This window comes from Hordeum vulgare, chromosome 3H (assembly GCF_904849725.1).
Source record: "Hordeum vulgare subsp. vulgare chromosome 3H, MorexV3_pseudomolecules_assembly, whole genome shotgun sequence".
Classification (NCBI taxonomy): Eukaryota; Viridiplantae; Streptophyta; class Magnoliopsida; order Poales; family Poaceae; genus Hordeum; species Hordeum vulgare.
In genome coordinates, this window is record NC_058520.1 from 333615924 (window position 1) to 333628794 (window position 12871).

Genomic DNA, 12871 nt, shown 5'->3' on the forward strand with positions numbered 1-12871 from the left:
GATCATTTCCCTAGATACCACTACTATCATTGCTATGCTAATTGTCTCGTTTCTATCGCTATGCCTCGCTGCCTACCACTTGTTATGTCAAGCCTCCGAACATTGCCATGAAAAGCCTCTAAACCCTCCACATCCCAGCAAACCTTTGTTTGGCTATGTTACCTATTGCTCAACGCTTCTTATAGTGTTAGTAGTTGTAGGTGCAAGTTGCTTCCCATGGTCAGGTGTTGTGCCCCCCCTTGATTTTTGTTTTGGTATAAAAGTCTTTCGGCAAGGCCCAACATTTACTTCCCAACATAACAATAGTAAAGCATATGTAAAGCATATGGCATCATGAACCCAAGGATTAAATCAACATAATACAGGGAGGGCCAGTGCTGGTAGTGTTGGTCCTAAACATAGCACTATGTGGGGCCATGTCGGGGCAACTCGGGGGATGTCTACCACGCCACTATACGCGTAGCTCATGTTGTAGTGCCCTGAGTAAGAGATACACGCGACTCCTATTGGAATTTGGCCTACAGGGCGGTCTTGCTGGATTTGTTCACTCTTATCGAAGGTCTTGTGCACTCGGATATCGAGGATAGCTCAGGCTACCTCGAGGATGAAGTTTTCTCTCGAGGGCAGCTTGTGATAGTTTGTGATAGCCTAGCTGGAGCACCCCTGCAAGGTTAAATATTTTGGAAATCCAAGCCCGCGGTTATGTGGCAACTTGGAAAATTTGTTTAACAGCCGGTCATAGCAAACTTGAAGAAAAATTAATTAAAATATGCTAGCTTTGTGCGTAACCGTGACCGTGTGTTCTCGTGAGTTATGCATCCGAGAGGGGACATGGTGGGGTTATGTTTGACTTGTAAGTAGGTGTTCAGGATCATTTCTTAATCATTATTAGTTCACGGACATTTATGCGTAGGTCACCCCCTTCTTATTCTTGTACTCGTAAGTGAGCCACTCAAATAAATGGTTTGCTAGTCTTGATACCTTTGGAAATGAGATTGTTGAGTCCGTGTGGTACACATTACTACAACAATAGTTGTAGGTAGAGCGATATTATGACGTGAGCACGATTATTGTTCTATTTGGAGTTTCTTCTTCTTCTTCATCGATCTAGGATGGGTTCCACGATGGCAGCCTGGGATAGCAAGGATGGACGTCATTTTTATCGTTTGAATTCGTTCATAGTGGACCCTGCTCTTCTAAATGGTGTTTGAATGTATGTTTGTATTGAGATGATCATGATTAGCTTGTGGCGATTGTAAGACAATTTCATATACTCACCTCTTCTTGACATGTACTTGTAACGGTATCCATTCTTGCGAAACGACGAGATGCGCTTATATCCCTATCGAGGCCCTCGAGCCAAAATAAGGATAGGATCACATGTTGGGTGTTATAGCCTCCTACTTCGTGTTGTGGTGTTGAACCGGGAAGATAGTATAGGCAAGGAGATTGCCTACTTCACGATGATCTAACCCGAGTGAGGTTAGTCCTTCGTGGACGTAAGCCATGTTGGAATAGACAAGGTCGCTTCTTCGTGGACCCATTGTGGGTGTAGCCCTCTATGTACTCTCACAGCCGTTACCCTTCGTGGGTTGAAGTCTCCACTAACGTGGATGTACGATAGCACCACCTATCGGAACCATGCCAAAAATCACCGTGTCCATCTTTGCGTTTGATCTTCCTGTACTGTTATCCTTACTTATATGTGCAATATCTTTACTTTCCACTGCCACATATGTTGACTAACATGTGTAGGGTGCACTAGACTCGTTATAATTGCTAAAATCTGCCAACAATTAAAATTTGGAAAAGACTAGGTTTTAATTTATGCGAGTAGTCTATCCACCCTCTCTAGACATCCCTTATACTGATCCCACACGAGACATTCTTACCATTCCTTGAGATTCTTCTTGATCAACACGCGTAGTAGCGTTGAGAGCATCCAGTTAGTCACCTCCGTTTGGCCATCGGTTTGTGGATGCTAGGCCGATGAGAATAGGGGTTGATTCCAAGCTTGGCACATAGGGTCTTCCAAAAGTAGCTAAGGAACTTGACGTCATGATCCGAGACAATAGTCTTGGGCACTCCATGTAGTCGTAAGATGTCCCTACAAAAGAGATTTGTAGCATGTGAAGCATCGGCAATCTTTTGCCTTGGAATGAAATGAGCCATTTTGCAAATACAATCCACAATAACAAACAGGAAATCATGACCAATTTTAGTTCTAGGGAAACCAAGCACAAAGTCCATGCTAACATCTTCCCAAAGTTGAAAAGGTATAGGAAGAGGCATGTAAAGACCATGGGATTGTGCTTTTGACTTAGATTTACGACATGTAGAGCATCAATTGGTGAAGCGTTCAACATCATGAAACATCTTTGGCCAAAAGTACTTGTTGGAGAGTGTGGCATATATCTTGGCGTGTCATTAGTCCTCCACCACGAGCTTCTTGCAAAAGCAAAAAAAAAAGAAGACTCGGGTATGCATAGTTTGTTAGCATGCATAAGATATCCATCTTTCATGTAATTGGTTTCCCAACAAGGTTTAACATGGTAGTTAGAATATCGAATCGCAAAGTATCATGCACATATAATTCTTTGATATGTTGAAAACCAACAACATTTTATTCAAGTTGACTAACTAGAATGCATTTATGGGAAAGGGCGTCCAACACAACATTTTGTTTACCCTTAATGTATTTGATGACATGACGAAAAGACTCAGTAAATTCACTCCATTTAGCATGCTGCTTGTTGAACTTGGTTTGACCCTTAATATATTGGAGTGTTTCATGATCGATATGAATGACAAATTCATGAGGTCGTGGATAATGTTCCCAAACATGCAATACTCGAACCAAAGCATACAACTCTCTATCACATATGGGATAGTTAAGTTGAGCTCCTGAAAGAGTCTTACTAAAGTAAGAAATTTGGCGCTTCTCTTGCATTAATGCACCACCTATGCCATTACCATTAGTGTCACAATGCACTTGAAAGGTTTTATAAAGTTGGGCAATGCAAGCAAAGGTGCACGAGTAAGCAAATTTTTGAGCTCATTAAAAGCGGTGTCTTGTGATATTCCCCAAACAAAGGGTGCATTCTTCTTGCTCAAATCATGTCTAGGAAATGCAATCATTCTAAAGTCCTTAACAAACCGACGATAAAAGCCTGGTAGTCCAAGGAAACTATGCACTTGTTGCAAATTTACGAGAGTGTGCCAAGTTTTAATAGCATCAATTTTAGTTTCATCAACTTGCAAACCCTTAGAAGATACTACAAATCCAAGGAAAACAACCTTGTCAACACCAAAAGTGCATTTTTCTATGTTTGCATGAAGTTGTTCATTTCTAAGAACTTGCAATACTTGTGCAACATGTTTTGCATGCTCCTCTAGAGTGTCGCTAAAAACAAGAATGTCATCAAGTATACCACAACACAATCTCCAATGAGATGACGTAAGACATAATGCATGACACGCATAAAAGTACTTCGTGCTTCAGATAAGCTCATATGCATCACTAGCCATTCATAGAGAACAAATTTAGTTTTGAATGCCATTTTCCACTCATCGCCCTCTTGTATGCATATTTGATAGTGGCACCACTAAGTTCATCTGGCATATCATCAAGGTGATGTATAGGATGTTGATATCTAACGATGATAATATTTATGGGGCGGCAATCCGGACACATGCGCATACTACCATCTTTCTTAGGCACTAGTATCAACGAAACCGCACACGGACTTAAGCTCTCTCGTTCATGTCCATTATCTAGGACTTTTTTGACTTACCTTTGTATCTCCTTAGTTTCTTCGGGGTTGACGTGATGCGGTGCCTTGTTAGCAAGAGGTGCACCGGGTACGAGGTTGATGCGGTGTTTGATCCCTCGTTTTGGTCGTAGTCCCGGAGGTAGCTCATTGGGAAATACGTCGTGAAATTCGTGCAACAAACGATACAACACAAGACGTAGATGTTGTGAAGTATTAGTCCTTACGACTTCATCTTTGTACACAAGTACATAGTGAAGAACGGTCTATGGTCTCTCCCTAACATCCCTCAAATCTCTTTTGGTGGCTAAGAGATCTAGATATTTCATGTCCCACATCGTTGAGTCACTCAATTTTGGCTTGTGGCGCTTGTAGGGGTCAAAACCGATAGATCTCGGGTAGGGGGTCCCGAACTATGGACCTTGCATCAATGGGTTGCAGGAAGAGGGGAAAGACATTGGTTTACCCAGGTTCATGCCCTCCTATGCAGCCAATACCCTACGTCCTGCTTGATTGTATTGATGAAGATGATTACATAGTGGATCTACCTCGAGATCATATATGCTAAAACCTAGATGATTCAGCCTCCTCTACACAGATAGGGGCTCCTGGTTTATGTAGACACCAGGGTCCCTAGGTTATACAAGTTACCAACTATAATCGAGAATAGATGAGCCAACCTATTCTCCCTAAGCTTGAAGTACACGCCAATCTTCGGGATATTCCTTCGGGAGAAGAGGTCGTCATCCGGCCTGGTCTTCTTCATTGCGACCCAACGGGCTCAGCCAGTATTGACTAACCGGCCACCCGAGGAACCTAGAATCCCACACTCCCTCAGTAGCCCCGAACTAGCCTTCAACGCCAGTGTGTGAGTCTTCGGCTGCCCCTCATATCGATAGTAATCGGCTTGCAAGGTGAGTTCCACCCATGCCCGACTAACTCTGATTTCATCATTTAGTAACCTACACATCTTTAAAACTGACATCTTTTTTAACAAAGGCATTTAAATATGCATGTGTGAATAAGCCCTCAATTGGCAAGCTTTCCTAACGAATGGTCGCCTCAAACCGCGACTTGGACGATAAAAGTGCAAGACCGACAACACCTTCATCTTGACAATAGTCGGAGTTGGAGTGGTAGCTTCTCTCAGATTGGTTATCAGATTTGGAGCCGGATACCCATTCACCAACGTGAGCTTGATGTCTTCTTCTTGAGTGGATCTTTTTGTACTTGTCCTTCTTCTCCGATTCCTTGCTTCTCTCGGAGGTTCTTCGTTCATAACAATATTCTCTACTCCTTCCCTCTCTTCGAGGTGACTCATCTCTCGAGCTTTGTCTTCTAAGTGACTATTCTCTTCTTTTGTGGAGGGCTGAGCACTCATGAGACTAGTGTCCGGGCCTTCCACAATTGTAGCAGTTTTGGTCACGACTAGATGAACGCTTCTCTTCATATCTTGAGTTGGAGCTTCTCTCTTGGCCTCCACTCTTGTAGAACTTGTTGAATTTCTTGACCATGAGGCTTATCTCTTCACTGGTGACCAGTTTGTCATTTTAAGTAGAAAGAGTATCACTTGAAGCTTTGTATGCACTGCTTGACTTGTTTTGAAGCTCTTCCTTGTCCTTGAGTGACATTTCACGAGCAACAATCCTTCCAATGACTTCCATTGGTTTGAGATCTTTGTAGTTTGGCATCATTTGGATCAATGTGCACATGGTGTCGTACTTTCCATCCAAGGCTCTAAGGATCTTATTGATGATGAATTTTTCAGTAATTTGTTCGCTTCCTAAGCCGACAATCTAATTTGTGATGAGAGCGAGCCTAGAGTACATTTCAGCGACTCCTTCACCATCCGTCATCTTGAACTTGTCAAGTTTACTTTTTAGCACATCCAACTTAGATTCTTTAACACATTTGGTACCTTCGTGTATATCAACCAAAGTATCCCAAATTTCCTTTGCATTCTCAAGACGGCTAATCATGTTGAACTCTTCGGGGCATAAGGAATTGAATAGAATGTCACATGCTTAAGCGTTGTATTGTAACATCTTCAATTCTTCCATGATAGCTTCATGATCTGGTTCCCTTTCATCACCAAAGAATTCACCATGCAAACCAACATGAACAATAGCCCAAACGGTGGGGTTATGACAAAGAATACGCATTTTCCTTTTATGCTTCCAACTTGCAAAGTTCGTACCATCAAAGTATGGACCTATACGGTGGTAATTTCCCTCACTAGACGCCATACTCCACTAGGTTTTGGAAGCAATGCAATTGAGACCAACGCTGTGATACCAGTTGTAGGATCTGAAGTATGTCTAGGGGGGTGATTGGACTACATGACAAAATAAAAACTTAGCCTTTTCCCAATTTTAGTTGTGGGCAAGTTTTAGCACTTGTAGCAAGTCAAGCACACCCTACACATGCAAGTCCAAGAGTATAGCAGCAGAAAGTAAATACATGCATATGTAAATAGAGGGTAGAGATAGGAAGACCAAAGTCAAAGATTGACATGGAGATTTTTGGTGTGGTTCCAATAGGTGGTGCTGTCGTACGTCCACATTGATGGAGAATTCAACCCACAGAGGGTAACGGCTGCGCGAGTCCACGGATGGCTCTACCCATGATGGGTCCACGGAGAAGCAACCATGTCTATTCCACCATGGCTTACATCCACGAAGGACTAGCCTCATTCGGGGTAGATCTTCATGAAGTAGGCAATCTCCTTGCCCTTACAAACTTCTTGGTTCAACTCCACAACACGACGTAGCAGGCTGCCAAGTAACACCTGAGCAATCAATGAGACACCACTCTCCAAATGGTAATAGATGTGGTAGTATGAGAAATTCCTTTCTCTTGTGCTTCAAAAGATAGTCTCCTCAACAATCAATCACTCTCTCATAGATTTGGCTTTGGTAGAAGAGATTGATTCGTTGCAAAGCAACTTGGGGAGGCTAGAAATCAAGACTCATAGGGTAGGAAAGGAATATCTTCATCTCAACACATGAGTAGGTGGCTCTCTCTCAGAAAAATGGATGGGGTAAGTGTTTGTATGTTCTGAGTGCTTCATGTACGAATGAGAGGTGGCAACTTTTACAATATTATTGCCCAACTCGGTGAAATCAACGTAAAAACTCGGTTGCACTTACTAGTACAAATTGTGGCAACTTTAGGCGTTTCAGTGAGACTAATATATGAATCTCTATGGGTCCGATTTTGGTTGGCCTTGACACTTACCAGACTCGGTGGCACCGATTCCTAAAATCAGAAATTCCGAATCTTAGAAACACGTAGATAGAGAGTTGGTCAATGATTCCCGGCCAGACCAAAACAAGACTTGGTGTCACCGAGAATCTAGGGTTTAGCATCGGATCCGTGTGAGGTAAAACTTAGGAGGGACGAATGGAAAAAGGTGATGTCACTGAATTTTGGATATTTAGGATTTTCAACACAACATTTGTGGGAAAATTCATGAGTATTTTTGGTGGCTAATCTCTAAGCACTTGAGCAACCAGATCATCATAGTTACCTCATCCCCTTTTAATTGTATTGGCTTTCCTATGGACTGAAATGTGATTTCTTACAAAATGGAAAATATAGGGTTTTCAAGCTTGTTGCCAATAGATGTTCCTTGCATTTAGGGGTTCTCCTCACAATCCGTAGCCAATGTATCATTGAATTTTTCCTGAAATGTAATAGATAGAATCATTAGTCCAATGACACATATGTTGTTATTGATTAACAAAATCACCTTAGGGAGAAGTTGTGCTTTCAAATCCCCTTTGAGGTACCTTAGTGTTATATGAAAATTGTTTGGTTTCATGAAAATTTGTAATAGTTATTAATAAGAATTAATCAACCTTATTAATGGATCCTTTTTGATAGACATGTGATCGATGAATTTAGTAACCATCACTTTTGTACCATTAGTTTACTCTGTGTTATTCTTAGTTAAGTAAAATGGAATCCTATGATCATCCTCTTTTCTGAATTTCGATGCAATAGAAATGACCCAAAAATACAAAGTCTCAGAATGCCACAAAATGTTAACATGATTCTTTCTAGAATATTTAGAAAATTCTAGTGCAGAAAAGACTCATGGAGGGTGCACCTGTTGGTACCAAACCAACTGGGCGCGCCCACCCCCCTAGGCACACCCTCGTGGCTTGGGGGCCCACAGGTACTTCCCCACTTATCCATTCTTTTTTTGCGGTAGGCCCCACTTATCCATTCAACCCACTCTTTCTCCTACCTCTAGAAAAAAATCCCGGTTTCTCTCTCTCTATCTCTCTTGTGTTCTTGCTCACAAACCTGAGATATTTGATCTCAGTTTTGAGGGTTTGCACATTGGTATGTGACTCTCCCATTGCTCCAATTAGTTTTTTTCTTTAATGGATTATATTTTGCATATTTTGATGCAATTGGTGCTACTGAAAATGAGCTTGCATGTTGAATTCTTTGATTTCCATGTAGTACGAATGCTTGATATGGCCTCTAGGCATATAGATGAGTAGTTTCTACCAATCTTACAAAGTTTTTTTGACATAATTTTCTGGCCCAATTTCTTTAGAAATTTGTTCATAAGAAAATGACCCTCTTTAGGTGAGTTCTTCAAGGAGGCGTACTTGTGGTGAGTCGTCGAGTGGGAAAACAGTACGACAAACATATGTTGAACCAAGAGCTAGCTTGATAATCATGGCCTATGCTAAATCATGTCATTGGCTATGTGATGAGTTCATGAGGGGTGCATGCATCAAGGAGGAATTTTATGAGTATATCTACAATAATGAGCTCATTGATTTCCTCGCAGATAAGCGTGCTCAACATTATGATATTACCCGCTCATTCACATAAAGGTTTCAATATCACCCCCACACTTCTAGAGTGTTGTTTAATCTCTATGAGAATTCTTATAATATGTCTCTAGAAGAATTTTGTGATACATGCAAACTTCCATATTGGGGCTCACTTGACAGACCACAAAAAATTTATTATAATATGTTCCTTGAGAGTCTTTGCATTGGAGAGGAAAAAGGGGTCACACATGCTAGAATAAAAAGTATCCAATTTCCCTTTGTCCGCTACTTTGGATTGTTTAATGGGAAATGTATCGTGGGGAAGCAAGATTGGTGTGCACTGTTGTAGGATCAAAAGTATGCCTAGACGGGGGGAGTTGATTTGACTACTTGAAAAGATAAATTTTTTCGCATTCCCAATTTTACTTGAGAGGCAGGTATGACAGTTATAACAAGTCAACTACACCGTACACATGCACTTCTCATAGTATAGCGGCGGAAAGTAAACATACAAGTGTAACGTAGAGGAGTAATGTAGGGAGATCAAGGCATGAGGTTGACACGGTGATTTTTGGCATGGTTCCGATAGGTGGCGCTATCGTACGTCCATGTTAGTGGAGACTTCGATCCATAGAGGGTAACGATTGCGAGAGTCCACGGAGGGCTTCACCCACAAGGGGTCTAGAAAGAAGCGGCCTTGTCTATTCCACCACGGCTTACGTCCACACAAGACTAGCCTTACGCACGGTAGATCTTGATGAAGTAGGCGATCTCCTTGCCCTTACAAACATCTTGGTTCAACGCCACAACACGAAGTAGGAGGCTCCCAAGCGACACCTAACCAATCTAGGAGGCACCGCCCTCCAAAAGGTAATAGATGGGTTAGATCAATGAAATCCTTGCGCTTGTGCTTCTATAGATAGTCTAATAAACTCAAATCACTCTCTCACGGGATATGAATGCGTAGGAGAGGTTGACTTGGTGGAAAGCAGTTTGGGGAGGCTAGAGATCAAGTTTCAAATGATTGGATTGGAATATCTTGGTCTCAACACATGAGTAGGTGGTTCTCTCTCAGAAAATGGATATGGAAATGAAGTGTGTGTTTAAAGTGCTTCTCCCACGAATGGTAGGTGGGTGAAGGGGTATATATAGGCAGCAGCCAAAATCCAACGGTTACACACAAAAGTGCAAACTCGGTGACACCGAAGTGGACAACTCGGTGGTACCGACTAGTACTAAAGGTGTGAACTTTGAATCATGGTGAGACCGACATATAAAACTCGGTGGCACAAAAAGGTGACTAACGGTCAGATGAAGAAACTCGGTGGCACCGATACTCAAGTTCAAAAATTGCGATTTTGTGTATCTTGGCAACAGTATGTTGTTCACACTGAACTCAGTAGCACCGATGCAGTTGCGCTTGCACCAATTTGGTGGAAATGGCTAGGGTTATGTCTGAGGTTCAAACTCGGTGGGTTCGATGTGGCAATGTTGGTTACACCGAATTTGTGAATGTGGAACTTGACAGAGTGGATATGTGGGAAAAATTACTGAGTGTTTTGGTGGCTAACTTTGAGCATTTGAGCAATGAGTTCATTTTACTACCTCACCCCCTTTTAATAGTATTGGCTTTCCTATGGACTCAAAAGTGATTTCTCACAAATATAAAATGAAGAGTCTTCTAGCTTGAAGCTTGAGCCAATATTATACCTTTCTTGCATCAAGGGGTGCCTCCACATAAACCTTAAGCCATAGCATCTTTTGAAATTTTCTGAAATATACTTGGAAAACACATTAGTCCAATGATGCATATGTTGTGATCAATTATCAAAACCGCCCTAGGGAGCAATTGTGCTTTCAACTGTGCACTCCTGACTTGAGCATCATTTACATTATCGTAACTGGTGATAAACAACGTAACTTTGGGTCAATTGTTGTCTATAGACTGCATATTAATGCGGGTAATGGTGATTTGTATGGAGGAATATATGCCTCCCACGTAGCTGCAAAGTTAGGAGTCTCACATCAACCTAATGGCCCCATGTTGCTTGAGAGATATTCATATTTTGAAGGCATGTGACGTCATAGTTTTATTAAGGACAGTGCCAAGGGTTATGAGTATAATATATATTTTATAAATATAATCATGTCCATGTTATGTTGCCTGTTCCTGTCCTCTTTGATTTTCAGAAAAAGCAGATATATTATGTCCTTGAGAACGAAGCGCAGGAGTACAATGCAGTTGTCGAGGCCACTCGCTTGGCCGAGGAGGGACACAAAATGCCTCTACAAGCTACCCCTTTGATTACTATACAAACCAAAAGCTCTGATCAGCAAGCTTGGCTATAGCCTAAGCTTGGGGGAGTACGATCTCATAGCAACATTATATTCATGTTCGGCACTTCATTTCAATTGTCGGGGTTCATCCTCTTTCATTATATACCCATGCTTAGTTCTATTTTACCCTTTCTTCTTATGTGTTTGAAAACTTCGAAAACCCAAAAAAATTTCTCACATCTTTTTTATTTTTCTTCGTTAATTAGTTGGCAGTCTTAAAATAAAACCCAAAAGGATTTCTCTTGCTTGTTGGGAGCTTTCTCGTGTAAATAGTTTTTCTCATTTTTGTTTTTCCTTTGATTATTTTCTTTCTTTGTGAAAACCAAAAACTCCAAAAATATTTCAGTGTGTTTCTCTGAATTTTTCTCCCTTTCATTGACTCATTGAATGGAGAAGACCACGATGAAAATGTCGAGTGGCTCTCGTATGCATTGATGTTGATCTAACAAAATAGCCAATATTACCTTGCCTTCTCCTTTCCATAAACTGTTTCATAGATGCCAGCTTAGTCCAAGGCACACTTTCATTAGTATTATTATCACATCATTGGATTGTGCAAGTGAAAGGAAAATATGACAATATTTGATGAAGTGATCGTGCAAAGCAAGCTAGTATGAACTCTTCTTGTTCTGCATTTGTGTAAATATGTTTAGCTCGTTCGATCTTGATTTAGCATATTATGAGTAAACATGTTTATGATGAAAATTAGATATTATGGTTGTTCATCCCATGCTTAAATAGCTAGGAGTGGATAATGATCTATCTTATGTGTCAACATGCATTAAAATGGTTATGATGTGGCATGGTAGTATGGTATTTCCTTCTGAGTACTTCGAGTGGCTAGACTTGGACCATGTGCAAACATGTGGTTTATTCAAAACCAGCGCATCCTTCATGATACTTAAATCTAGAGTGTTCATATCCTACTCATGCTAATGTTCAATGTTAGTTATTCTGAATGCATGATTTTGACCATTTTCGCTCTCTAGCTGGTCGCTTCTCAATCTATTGCTAGACTTCACCTGTAGTAAGCGGGAATACTTCTTGTGCATCCAAACTCCTAAACCCAAAGTTCTGCCAAATGAGTCCACCATACCTACCTATATGCGGTATTACCATGTCTTTACAAGTAAATTTGCACGTGCCACCTCAAATCATTCAAATAAACTTTTGTTCTGTGTGCTCGTACCTCTCATGGAGTGATGGGTGGTCGGTATCTTCCATGCTAAGCTGGTTATTCTAAAGATAGGCATTTATTAGCCTGTCATTGCATGAGAGAGACTGGTAAAAGGGTGCCTAGTCCTTCATAATCAAACTAAATTAAACAAAACACTTGGGACATTTGAAATGTTGGAGGACACCCGAGCATTCGGTCAGCCATGGCTTGTCTATGAATGGTGGATGGGAGTAAACTTTATATTTCCTCTTTGGAACGACCAATAATGTGTTTACCATGGAAGATATTGAAAACTCTATTGTGAAGTTGTCAAGAAAAGCACACCACCCAAAATTACAATTTCATCTTAGTTTTAATCCTTGAGCTCTACACCTCTACAAATCAATGTTTCCCTGTGCGAAGGGCCTTTCTATTTACTTTTATGTTATTTACTCTCATGTTATTTGCTTTTATTTGAGTCATCACCTTCTTACCAAAGCACCAGACCCGAGAGAACTATTGTTATTCTTATGCATTGAGTATAGTTAATGTTGGATGTGATCATGAATGGATCTTTTCTACTTTGAATTACAAGGTTTACTTGTTCCCTAGATCTTAGAGGTATTCTGCATTTATGTTTTGCGGTCTCAGAAAGGCCTAGAGAAATACCATATCATCATATTATACCACGATTGTTTTGACAAATTGTTGGCATGTGAGATAATTTATTATTGCTCGCTAGCTGGTTATGTTATTGCCATGAGTGGATATGATATTTAATTGTTATCACGGATATGGTTATTTGTGATTAA